At 37.6% G+C, this 12,436-nt stretch overlaps 1 protein-coding gene across 4 annotated transcripts in view; it reads right to left on the bottom strand.

Annotated features, from left to right (window-relative positions):
* The window catches only part of LOC130102555 (gastrula zinc finger protein XlCGF57.1-like), a 192,232-nt gene that overhangs the window by 80,045 nt on the left and 99,751 nt on the right, over window positions 1-12,436 (bottom strand). Inside the window, exon 1 of one of the 4 annotated variants that reach the window (XM_056268509.1) lies at window positions 12,064-12,202. The exons of the other annotated variants lie outside the window; for them this stretch is intronic. The gene's annotated coding sequence lies outside the window, so the exon portion shown is untranslated. Of the gene's footprint in view, window positions 1-12,063; window positions 12,203-12,436 lie in introns of those variants that run through there. 4 annotated transcript variants of the gene reach the window in all.

Genomic DNA, 12,436 nt, shown 5'->3' with positions numbered 1-12,436 from the left:
AGCTAAACTAACCTCCGCCAGACACAGAGATGGTCTGAACATATTTTTGAAAAAAAAAAAGATCAAACTCATCTGCTTTTCTCTAGAGGGGTTGTAAAATGAGTCTATTTCCAAAAACGGGTAATGTATTGCAATATAATTAATACTGCAATAATATTGTATCATAACACATGTATTGTGATTATAATATGGCAACGCTGATGATGCACACGCCTTGTTGACACTAATGTATTTGACAGAATGCCAGCTTTAATGCCTAAAAGAGATCGCCGTGTTATCAGCTGAATTAAACGGCAAACAAACAGGTATGTGTCCCATCTATTTGCATTGGTGTTATTAAAAACAATATTAGCCAACTGCTTTATTATGTAGGTTTATACTAATGTATTTATGACAGAATGCACAATTTTTTTTTTCCTTGAAATAGATCACCACGCAAACAACTCAAATCAAACCTCAAACAAACAGGTAACTTGTATGTCCATCCATTTGCATCATTGTGATTTCATGTCTGTTGACACTACTGCTTTTATGATAGAATAGCCATTAGGGCTGGAAGATAAAATGCATATTAGAGATAATATTGCAGTAATTGTAAGGACAATGTAGAATTTTGGAATATCACAAATTTTGTATATTTTAGATTCAAGCATGCTTAACTAAAACATTTTTCCAAGCGTCCAGTATTGCCCCTTTTTATATTATACCAACAATAATCATTTCTATCTACAAAAATAAGCTATTACAGCCGGGCCATATACACAATTATTTGATATCTTGATATTGTCAAATTTCTGCATTTTCTTTTAAATACAAAAATTTGGATTTTCTTGTATCCCCATAAAAAAAATAAAAAATAAAAAACAAGAACTACTTTAGAACAGCTATTATGGAGTAAAATGCAAACGTATAAAATATTATATATATAAATTTTCTTTGGCTTAACACTGAAAAGACCCATTTAGAAATGTGGAAATGTAAGACCTGTGAGTTTTCAGCATCTTCTAGATCAAACTTGTTGAAACATTATAAGTTAAAGCATAAACACTTTGGCCGAAGCCACTCGTTCTCATGCATGCATTCAAGTTGTCCTTGTTCTTTTAAGACATGGAATGCTTTATTTGGTCCATCTTAGTAGAGTCCATGCAAATCATCAAGATCCTGCACAATCAGAACTGACTACCTTCAGCTGTCCTTTGTGTTCAAACTGTGGACTTTGTTGTGAAAAGGATTATTTTGCTCACATCGGTACACATTTGAAGAAAAATGAAGTGATTACTTGCATGTTTTCTGGTTGTGATTTTCAGACAAATGTTTACGGTACCTTTAGGTCCCACAAAAACAGAAAACACACTCCCTATTCATTGAGTGACTTTAAGTTTGGTGTAGTGTCTACGTCTACAACACGTGTCTGACAGCGACATTCACGAAAGTGTACAGGTTAATGAAGTTGCTTCTGATAATGTACGTTTTGAAAGCAGTGCAGAAGTTCAGGACCTACCTGGTGTTATTGTTGAAAATTGTGCAGCAATGTTATTGAAATTGGAACATTTCTTTCATGTTCCAGGCATAGCAGTTAATGAGTTTTTAGAAGAGCTGCACTTTTTGTTGAGTACCTATTCCCAAACTGCTACATGTGACAGGCTCAAAGATCTGTTTCAAGAACACAGTCTTGCCTGTGATGACGCAATTATTCAAGACATTGCTAAAGCTGTGTGTGAATCTCATCCACTGCACACAGCAATAGGACAGCATGGTCCACTAAGCACAGTGTATCGGCGCAAGGAGTTTTATAAAAGTCACTTCTGTGTTGTTGAACCTGTTGAGTACATCCTTGATTCACAACAGGGAAAAACCTTTCAGTATGTTCCCATTTTAAAGTTCCTGCAACAGCTGTTGGCCAAGGAGGATGTGATTGAAACAATACTGGCAAACCACAGATATGAGCGTAATGAAATCTGCACTAGACATATCAACTGTGTCAACAGTGCCTCTGACTGTTTTGAGAACAGAAATAACACAGGTCGTCCAAGACAAGTACCCAGGCACTGAATTCATCCAGATCACCACAAGTGTCACCAGTAAAGGCATCAGTTACAGAAATGGGATGATTGTTGTTTGTCGCTCTTAAGACGGGCTCCCTGAATTTGCAGAGATTATTCAGATGTGTATAGTGCAGAAGGGACTGTGTTTTGTACTTACAGGTCTGTGTGGTTGGTATAGGGAGCATTTTAGGGCCTTTAAACTGACCTCTTCTCCATCACGGGAGATTTTCTTTCTTGAACTAAGTGAATTAGCTGATGGCTATTCATTGGCTGACAACAAGGCTGGAGGTCTTCGTTTGGTGTCACTGAAAAGACAAATTCATTCATAACAGGTGCCATTTAAATATTTCTTGTTTAACTGTATGAATGAAGCTTATGTACCTACAGTCTAAACAATACACTCTTTTTTCTCATCAACAGGATTGTAAATATGACCTCCACCATCATCCTGCGTGTAATTCTGGGAGAGAACGATGCACAGAAAGTGAAACTTCAGAATGGTGTCCCTTGTTCTTTGGCAGAATTAAAGAATGAGATACAGACTCAGTGTAATTTGTTGGGAGAAATCAGACTTCAAATCATGGACCCTGACTTTAATGAATTTGTGAACCTGACTTCCACAACTGATGTTCAGAACAAAAGCACCCTTAAGGTCATGAAACTCTGTGACTCTTTAGCAGTATCTCCATCTCCCTCATCATGTGACACAGACATTCTGTCTTCAAGATCATCCTCTGAAGCATCATCTTCTTCATCCCTTGACCGCCAAGAGTTGACTTCGAATACAAGGTCTTCTTGGCCAACATGTTTTGTTGTGCCCCGTTTCTCCTATGATGCAGAAATTAAGCTGGAACAAGGCAATTCAGAATACCAAAAAAAAGGCTATCTACTGAATCCAGACCCAAAGCTGAAATCAGACATTTTGGATGGACTGCTGAAGAAATAGTAAAATTCAAAGTGTACCTTTCTGATGCTGAATTCAATGAAGTGGCAGAAGCCCTTATAAAACGGCATCCTTGCCTTAAGGAACAGGGATCCTTAACAGGCTGCAGTGGCTGGAAAAGAAGCCTTAAATATAAAATGTCAAATTACAGAACCAAGCTGCGAAATCTTGGTTGTAGTGAAGTGACCGTTAATTCCATGAAGCACAAACCTATGGGTGTAAGCAATCCAGCTTTTGGTGTCAAGAAGCCACGCAAGGCTGAAGTAAACTTTTGTCCCTCATTTCTTCCTGGTGAAACTCCTGACAGCATGGAGCAAATCAGAGTCTCCCTTCTTTCTGAGGCTAAGAAGAAGAACGAGCAAACTGTGAGAAGATTAACGGACATTTCATTTGCATTGAGAAGACGAGGTTGTCAAAGAATCTCCACTTATTGCTGACTTTATGAGCAGATGGCCGGCTTTGTTCCAAGAAAATGAGGTAATTCACCCTAATGTCTTTAAGTGGGATTTAACACAAAATTAAATGTATTAAAATGCCAATTAGTCAAAAAATAATAATAACACCATATAAGCAAGTTAGAACACATAGGCTAGCTAGCTTTTGTGGGCATACATTAAAGTTTTGGTGTTTTTCTCTTTGTGTTTTAGGTTTGTGCTGAATTCGCACGGGTAACAACTGTTGCCTTAATTTCAAAATTCTTCTCAAAGCTGGATGAACACACTCCAAGTCTTCTTTGCCTTTGCCAAGAGAGGTGGAGCTCAGGGACAAAGGATAAGGAAACTTCTTGTGCCACTTACACAGGTATGATAACTGCGAAAATTGTTTTTCTAGATAAATTAATCATTTGTTTCTCACTTATGATTTGTGTGACTTGAAAATGTATTAGTTGATTGCTACATATTGCTAATTTTCTTTATTTTCCCTAGTGTGCCTGCATAAGAGGGAGTGTGTCCTCAAAGCCCTGTTTGTGTACCTAAATGAGGATCCTGACAATCTCATCAAGGAGTACATGGTATTTATTGTGTCTGACAATATTTTGTGTATAACAATACATTTTATAGTACATTAGAATTAATGTACTTTGTTGCTGTTTATAAGATGTAGATTTTTCCAACACTGAAGCTGCACTCAAAGAAATGGTGATGGCCGTTTTTGTCATCAGATGTGAAGGATGTGAAGTTGGTGATGAACCTGCGGATGTTGGAGTAGTTCTTGAAGGAGTTGCAGCACTAGAAGGGCTTGGTAATGTAGCTAATGGTGTTGCATTGCTGATTGGGCTTATTTATATCCTAAATCTTAGTTATCCGAAGGAGTCTCGATACACCTTTGAACTCCTGCAAAAAGTGTTCCTGGAGCTTGATGGACACAAACTCTCCACCAAAGTTCAAGCCCTCAAGCCCAAGCTTTTTACACCTCATTAAAGGACTGATGAACACCCTGATCTTTACCTTGAAACTGTTTTTTGTCAAACAGTCACAACATGTTCATGTTTCATGTTCACACATTTTTAATGCCTTTATTGTTGTTTTTTTGTTTTTTTTGTACATCAAGGCATATGTGAAGAGGAATTGTTTCCTTAAAAATTACATTTGTCCTTAACTCACCCAAAGAAGGTCAAGGAAAACCAAGGGTTTCAATGACTCATGGGTTAGTTAATGGTGACTATTTTAAATTTTTTTTTTTGTCAAACTTGCCCTTTTAAACACTTTTTTTCAATGACGGTTCAAATGGCTTCTGACTGTTCTTCAAGGAAAGACGTTTGAATGACAATGTATTTTAAATAGTTTTTAAATAGTTTTCCTTTAGTTTCCTTTACAAAAATTATCCAGGCACATTTTGGAATTAGAATACATTTACAGACAGCTTGATGGACACAAGCCTTTGATAAAGTTTTGCACTTCAGTGGAGGCCTGATGAACAAACATAACCCAAACATAATATAATTTTTTTCTTTGGAGTTGCAGGTTACTTTCTTTTTGTGAAATGCATTTAAAGCAAACACACTTTGCTATTTTTTTATTATGGGTTGTTGTACATGTAGGAATGTAAACCTGTTTGTTTCATTTTGCATTGTAAAGGAAAACATTTCTGTACACATTTGTGTTTTATATAAATTGTCAAATTCTGGCTTAATGTGTTATAAGTGTTTGAAATGTTTTTGAAAGTGTGCTTAAGCTGTTCCCTAGTAAAAATAATTTATTACATATTTGCTGCCTCTGTAGTCATCATTGAATTATGGGGAAAACGGGTGATATTCATTAATTTATAACATAGTAGTAACTTGACTAAATGGGATTCATTGGAAGTGATGTAAACATATCGGCTTAACATCAAGGATTAAATTTAAGATAACATGATTAATTGAAGTTCAATAAAAAACATTAATTCAAGTAAAAAAAAAGTATTTAAATCATGTTTAGTGAATGTCATCTGTTCATGTTAAATGAACACAAATATTTCAAGCTGGTTGAACATCATCTATTGTTGTTAAGATAAGATAATGTGGTGTAATCACGTGGAACCACTGTCCACGATTAAATCATGTTCAACCAATGTGCTATTTTTTTGAGTGCAGCTGGTTCTCTGTGCTCCTCAGCTCCTGTCTCTCCAACAGATGTTTTTTGCATTTCTTTGACCTGCCCTGTGTCTGTGTTGGAGAAGAATCGATCTTTACACCAAAAAAAAAATAATAATAATAATAATAAAAAAAAAGACAATGACAAAATAAGCATTCATTTTATGCAGTAAGAAAAATAAATCTCTTGCATTTTAGAATTAATTTTTTTTTAATCATTATGCTGAAATTATTTAATATAGAAACTTAATAGTATATAATAATGATATATAAACTTAATTAAAAATGTAAACTTATTTAATATAATTAAAATGATTTAAAAACTATTTTTACCTTGGATCGAGTACCGTTACGATGCAGTAAAGCGGGTTTTGTTCAATGTTGGAGAAGCGCTTCTGCAAAGTGCTCTTCATAGTTGTGATATACATTGGTCCTCATCCATATGTTTCAATAACAGTAACAGCAGGACTGATTGATTGACTCAAAGTTCAAAATTCATGCCTTATTACAGTATTTACTGGAATAACAACTCAGAAGTGTTTTTTTGTTTATTATAAATGAGCATTAACATTATTCTATGACAATTGTCACAGGCTGGCTCCATTTATATAGCGCTTTCACAGACCCAATGGCCACCAAAGCGCTTTACAATTTGCGCTTTACCTCACATCAAATTCACCAAAGCGCTTTACCTCACATTAACCCAGTCATACACCGACGGCGGTGTCAGCCATACAAGGCGCCATCCAGCTCGTCGGGAGCAGCTGGGGTTAGGTGTCTTGCTCATGGACACCTCGACACTTGGTCAGGTGGAACCGGGGATTGAACCACCAACCTTCCGGTTTGTAGACAACCTACATGAACCACTGAGCCACTGCCGCCCTCAAGGTTGAATGGTTGCAAGAACAAAGCCCAACGCATCAGGCGCTGGTTGGGATTTTGCAGGGACTTCAGAAAAATTTGTGGGTTGTGGTCAGTAAACACAGTTAAAGGGGTCAAACCGGAACCAACGTAGACTTCGAAGTGCTGTAGAGCCCAAATAAGTCCTAAAGCCTCCTTTTCAATTACAGAATAGTTTTGCTGATACTTATTAAATCTCCGGATGAAGAAACTGACTAGGTACTCAACATTGTCATCTTTTTCCTGGAAAAGCACAGCCCCAGCACCAATTTGACTGGCGTCTACCTGCAATTTGAAAGGTTTCCCAAAATTTGGTGCTGCCAACACGGGTGCCAAACACAGAAGAGCCTTAACTGCATCAAATGCCTCTTGACATTGGGTGGACCAGATAAATTCAGCCTTGGCCTTCGACAGATTGGTCAGTGGGGACACTACTACCGAAAAGTTTTTACAGAAAGCACGGTAGTACCCCGCCATTCTCAGGAAGCACATCAGTTCTTTCTTTGTGGAGGGCTGTGGGAACTGCTTCACAGCCTTTACCTTGGCTTCCACGGGACAAACAAATCCCTGACCAACAACCTTGCCTAGGTATGTGACTGTAGCTTTGGCAAACTCACACTTTGCCAAATTGATAGTCAACCTGGCCCACACCAGTCTGGCCCACACCAACAGGGCTTGCACTCTCCGGACATGCTCCTCCCAGGAGTCTGAGTCGACGACCACGTCGTCCAAATACACGGCACACACTTCCAGACCTGAGACCAACCGATTCATCAGTCTCTGAAAGGTGGCTGGAGCACTCCGCAAGCCGAAAGGCATCACTGTATAAGAGAACAAACCAGATGGAGTTATAAGATGCGCTTTCGCCTCTGCGAGCCACATCCTGTTCTACACTTTCATCGGGACATTGCTTATCACCCACGACGCAAATACATACATCGGGGGTCCCGACGAGGTTACGTATCTGATACTTCAAGATCAATACCATCTCTCTGGTCTTCCAACCCTCGTCCCTCAAAGAAATATCCACGGGCCACAGACCACAGTGTGTTAGCAAAGCTACCCAGATTAGCTGACACAAAAGCCGGTAAGAATGATCTTACTTTTGGATTACGGAATATTCGATCTCGGTCAAACAAAGGTTCTGTTGTGTATGATCTGCTCTCGGATCGTAAGTTTGACTTTCTTTGTCTGACTGAGACGTGGCAACAAAGTAATGACTTCTCTCAACTCAACCATTCTACTCCCCCGGGCTATGTTTACATCTGCAAACCCCGGGCATCGGGCCGTGGTGGGGGCTTAGCAATATTACATAATGATAAATGGAAAGACTCAGAAATACCCATGCCTGAATACACCTCATTTGAATCTACTACATTGCAAATTACTGGGTCAATTCCTACGATTCTTGCTATTGTTTATCGCCCTCCTAAGACCAACTCTGTTTTTCTACATGAACTTTCTGTGTTTTTAACCTTTCTTTCTTCATTGTCTCCTAATGTGATTCTGCTCTTAACTGTCATCTTTCCTTCAACTAAACCTTAAACATTAACAGACTCACAAACATGGTCCCTATATGAAATAGTATTAGTGTGACTTGAGAAAGTGCATTGAACAAACCTGAGAAATTGAACTCTAAAACTTTACATGAGGGAACTAACTTAAACCCTCTACCTTCAACAATATCTTTATGGTTTTTAGGCCAGTAAGCTGATCTTGAGAGCATGAACTTTGGGGAACATTTTTTGGTTCCTGTCCTCCAGCGTCAGGAAGATCTTCTGCAAAGTCTATATTTCAGTTTCTTTGGATAGCTTAGTTCCAAGGCATAAATAAGGCCCATAAGGTAGGTGCAAGCATGTGCTACACTGGTAATACCAAAAAGGACCTCTGCTCCCTCGATGGCTATTCCCGTTTGCTTCTCGAGACCTCCATCCCTGGCTTTGCTGACCACAAAGATGTTGTGTACAAATGAAGTGATGGCCTCTTGGATGGCTGCAGAATAGTCGTCATCACAAACCTGTGAAATATACCAGAGAGAATTTAACCTACTTTTTGTTTGCTAATGTGAAGAATGCATATAGCTCTTTGCTCTGAACAGAAATCTGGGTGGGATTACGTGGTTGCTGTGGTAGTTTTGATCTATATACTTATATACAATTTGTGCCCGAACGGCACTCAAAGAATGTGTGTTGTCGGGATTTGGGTGTGAATACGTGGGTTGCTGTGGAAGTTGAGCTGCGTTTTGATTTAAGCCAATGTCTTTTTTTCACATGGATTTGCCTACATTTATAAACAATAACAAAGTTGTGTGAATTGAAAAATATTTATGTGGAGAGAGTCATGAGCAGTGTTGCCACAGTTACTTTGTTTCTTAGTTACTTTACAGATTACTTGATTTTTAAAGTAACTAAGTTAGATTACAAGCTACTTTATTAGTTACATTTAGCAGCTGCCGAAAACACCCCCTTTTAACAGTAACGTCAACAATGTATCTCCTGACATTTTAAGTTGAACTTAAAAACTATTTCCTGAAAAAATACATGTTTTTATAAAAAATAAAATAAAGACAGTCTTTCTTGGCTTCACTTAACATAACATGCACTATAAATTTGCAAGAAAAATGTATCTCCTGACATTTGTATCTCCTGACTTCTGACTCTGTTACAAAAAGTAACATCTTTTTGTCTGGCCCATGAGCTAACTGAGTTATCATAACTTTACCCCCAGTTTCCTCACTACAATAAATCAATTTATTGAAAGTTACATACCCTTATCCAGTGTAGCCTACTTGTCAGAAGAATCACCTGGTAAGGACCTGATAAGGGTGCAGTGTTATGGTTAGTAACTGACCAATGCAAGAAACCAAAAACATAGCAAATAATTTAACTACAATTATAGCCTAATTAAAAATAGTTTCACATTTTATTCTCTCCACAAACACTGCAGGTAGTTGACCTGCTGATCAGACAGCAAATTGTCTTCAGTTTCAGTTGAAATGTTACTTTGGGTTTGTTTTCCCTCGGAGCTCAGATGGGAAAGTGTGCAGGGAACCGCGTCATGCAGAAGACGGGACTTTGGTCACGTAAGATGATTGACAGCTGTAAACCTCTAATTAGCGCTCTAACCATTGACCGTAAAAACTAACGCAAACCATGAAGAAAAACAGAGAGCGCACTCTGGGCGCTGTTTCAGCTTGCATAATTCAGTGGGAAATGGATTGGTGTAGGACCTAGTCTAGTCCAAACGTGCGCGCATTTTGTGGAAATATCGATTTAGTTTTCAAACTAAATCGATATTTCTAAAAATGCGCGCACGTTTGGACGTAGAGTCCTAGGACGCTGTCAATTGCATCTATGTGAACACAAATAAATTATTGTTATGATATTATAATGATTATTTGCACTACTTGACAAAAAAATAAGAGCAGGTTTTGTGGATGTAAATTAAAAGTACACAATTGCCCATATAACGTACGTTATAGGAGGCCTAACGTTAATTTTTTCGCCCCTGTAGACTGAAGCGGTCTAAGCCTAATACTGGACCGATTTCAAAGATTGTTGTTCCCATCAGTCACTTAAACACAAAGACTTTTTTAAAGAATAAAATAGGGCCCAGGTTGGAAAAAAACTAACGATGTTACCCTACATTATTCATGGCTGCTCTAAAAATCCACGTGCTTACACTAACGTTACATGCCTTATTGCTGGATTCTAACGTTAGCTTTAAATTACACTAGAATAAACTATTTTATTGCCACTTGCAAAGTTTCAATTAATGTTAGCCTACACGTAAAGCAACATATAGCCATACACATGGTAATTAGAAAATCCACTTACAACAACGCAATCTTCAAATTACATTTAAAGCCTAATTTTTGTACAACAATTTGAAAACTGTAAAGAATGTACAAACCCAAGTAACATTAACTGTTAGCCTACTTTGCTAACTTTATTCTTACCTTAAGTTCAGTCCGCGTGTACTTCTTCATTTGGAATGCAAGGAGTTTCCAAACCAACAAAACAGGAAGGAGAGTACTTTTTTGCAGGAAATTAAACAAGGTATTGTTTGTTGTGTGTGTCTTGTGTTTTGAACAAATGCAGATGAATTCAAAACCAGATATATTATGTAAAGATACAAACTTAACATTTTATTGTTAATATCACACATTTTAATTACATAACATTTACAATCACTCAGATTTATTTTTTTCAGTGTAATTGACACGCAATATTATTATTATATTGTTTTTGTTATCCTTGATCGTACCGAGCCTCTAAAGGGACATGGTGGTGGAAAAAGCACATTTCATACGGATTACACAATCAAAGAGTAGCCTATTTCTTTTCGTTTTGAATTGTTTAGTTTAAAAGTAGACATTTTAATCTTTCTATAGATAGGCTATATTTCTGTGAGAGGCATACGTTGAGTTTCTGTTCATTTATGAGATGCGCTCCAGTTCACAAGCAATGCAAGTGATCGCGCCGGCGCCTCCATGATTATATTGTCTGCTATATTTGCTTTATATTTATTAAATCCAGGCAATTGGTTCAAGAAACTTTGATTTAAAATTAAGATACAATTTATTCAAAAATAAATTCACTTTAAAGAAAGTTTTTCTACAAAACAAAACTTAATGAAGTGGCCAAAATCATTCTGACCTGAAACAGATCACAACAGTCATATGCATATGATTTAAGATAAAGCGTCCGTAACGGTCACATCCATAAAGAATTATTATGGTTGCTCAGAGAAAAGTAGTGAGATTAATTGTCGATCCTAATAAGCATAAACATAATTTAGCTTTGTATATAAAGATTCAAGTTATTTGCATTTATAATTGTTATATTAAATAAACTAAACCTTTAAAACGTTATTGACATGACTGATGTGTCGAGACCTCTTTATTATAGCCCTTATAAATTCAACAGGCAGTGCTGTTATGACAAAATGAGTATATATTTATCAGGCATGCCTCCATCTTTCTGCAAAATGTTAAAATAAAGTTTAAAAGGGGGGTCTTTGATACCTCTTTTGAAAGCATGAAATATGGCTGGTTAAAAATATAATTTAAGCATTGTTGCTCACCTCATATCTGGTGGATTGTCATTAAAACACATTAATAAAGTATATTACAGACCTTAATGGACAACTTAAAAAGGGTTTCGTTCTTTTGGTAAAAACTTTATTTTTTCATGGTAAGGATGACCTTTGCATGGAATTGCCCTCTGGCGTTCCTCCCCAGCTCCACCAGCATAATTTAGGTATCTTGCTACCAGACTTATCATCCAAGCATTACTAGTCCCACTGGGTGGTTTATCTAAGCTCGAGTTGAAGCTGCTTCCATAGAAAAACATTCATATGGACAAAACACAGTTGAAAATGAATGGTGCATGGTGAGAACAGGAACCATGTTCTTGGAACATGTTGTGGTCATTATTGAACTTTGTACACGTTTAGCCAAGTGTGCTGAGAGTTCAGGGCCGAGAACGGTTTGTAATTGTGCCGTGCCGTACCAGGCTCAAGTGGAAACACAACTGGAACCTTTTCCGAAGGTGGAAAAGCAGCTTTTGTTTCTTAGCACATAAAGATGAACTACTTACCGTGATCTCAGACTGTGGTGATGTGGTTTCTCCACTGCATGGATCTTCATGTGTAGCTTCAGGTGACTTTTAAAAGAGAAACTCTTTCCACACTGATCACACGTGTGCGGCTTCTCTCTGCTGTGGATCCTCTCATGTGTTTTTCGCTCTGTTGACTGTCTGAATCTCTTGTCACAGTGTGAACACTTGTAAGGTTTTTCTCCAGTGTGGATCCTCTGATGTGTTTGCAGAGATGATGAGCGACTGAATCTCTTGTCACAGTGTGAACACTTGTAAGGTTTTTCTCCAGTGTGGATCCTCTCATGTCTTTTCAGAGATGATGAAAGACTGAATCTCTTGTCACAGTGTGAACACTTGTGAGGTTTTTCTCCAG

Source organism: Rhinichthys klamathensis, unplaced genomic scaffold, assembly GCF_029890125.1.
Source record: "Rhinichthys klamathensis goyatoka isolate OS25496 unplaced genomic scaffold, OSU_Roscu_1.1 h1tg000274l_1, whole genome shotgun sequence".
Taxonomy (NCBI): domain Eukaryota; kingdom Metazoa; phylum Chordata; class Actinopteri; order Cypriniformes; family Leuciscidae; genus Rhinichthys; species Rhinichthys klamathensis.
Note: the sequence above shows the minus strand (reverse complement) of the source record. Positions and strands in the feature narration are given on the sequence as shown.